The sequence below is a fragment of the Aplysia californica genome, unplaced genomic scaffold (genome assembly GCF_000002075.1).
Source record: "Aplysia californica isolate F4 #8 unplaced genomic scaffold, AplCal3.0 scaffold00160, whole genome shotgun sequence".
Classification (NCBI taxonomy): domain Eukaryota; kingdom Metazoa; phylum Mollusca; class Gastropoda; order Aplysiida; family Aplysiidae; genus Aplysia; species Aplysia californica.
This window is the reverse complement of record NW_004797430.1, coordinates 435,395-436,720: the sequence shown is the minus strand read 5'-3', so window position 1 is coordinate 436,720 and position 1,326 is coordinate 435,395.

Here is a 1,326-nt window from a genome sequence, read left to right as displayed (position 1 = left end):
AGAGAGAGAGAGAGAGGCAGACAGACAGACAGACAGACAGACAAACAGACAGACAGACAGACAGACAGACAGACAGACGAACGGACGGACGGACGGACAGACAGACAGACAGACAGACAGACAGACAGACAGACAAACAGACAGACATATACTCTCACCGTCTTCTGTGTGTCTCTTCTAAACACTCATGAAGGGTTTTCCACTGCTTCATGGCTTCATGGAGAATGGTTTTAAAGACACTGTCAAATAGAAAGGAAAAACTGTTTATGAAACGATCTATAACCCCCACCGAAGGAATGGTGATAAGAAAATAATTGCTTTAAATTTGGCATCCACAGAGGAAAGACAAAGAAACAAGCTTGCTTCGCTGCAGCATAACATTAGTTTTGCTGATTTCATATACACAGAAAATGTTTTAATTTCGTTTGTCTTGTAATGATCCTAAGCTCTTTGTGCAGGCCAAGAATGTCGGCCGTGTGTATTGATACTGTCATTTTACATACGTTTCTTTGTACTGATGTTCCTAACTGGCAGATATGAGTAATAATGTCAACTCACTGAGACGTTTCAAACAATCTAAATGGTTTGTTAATTTGGAGATTTTCCTATCTTCAATTACTTTAATTAGTATCATAATTATAGCTAAGCACTAATGCTACTGCAAAATACCATGACATCACTTCGACCCAGGTGTGTCTCTTTTACAATAAGGAGTAAACAAATTATACTGCATGCAAAGATGATGTAAAGAAAATCCAATTATTTGTAATAACTTTGGTTTCTGAAGAGTGTGTTGTTTCTTGGGTGTATTAAACGATTTGCCCGACCTCAGCTCCTATAATGCATCGTTCTTGAATTCCAACAGTAATTAACATTCAGAAGAAAAAAAACAGTCGTTATGTTTTCTCACCCAATCACTGCTCTTTGTCCAATAACTAAAGCAAGATAACACAATACTAACATGATCGTCTATAATATCCCTTATAAAAGAGAACATGTTTTTTTTCCCTCATGACATCCACCCAGCTAATTTCTTTGACCTCGTAGGTACAAGTACATGTGCATCTAATCCTCGATGTAACTAGTACTTTTGCCCAGAAGTTCGTGAATTTGATGCAAGTTTGGTGTGACGTTAAGGCTTGGCTTTCCATTGGGCTATTAATTTCCTCTTGGTTGATGAAGCATTTCATTAAGGTACGTGTTTAGATCCTGCTCGTTAGAGAGTTCTGGATTCTAGGAAATAAACAGCAAGTTAGACCTCTGTGGTCAAAGTGTTTTTAGTTTTTTGGGTTTAAGTTTGGACTTTAGACAAAAGTAAAAGAGGAA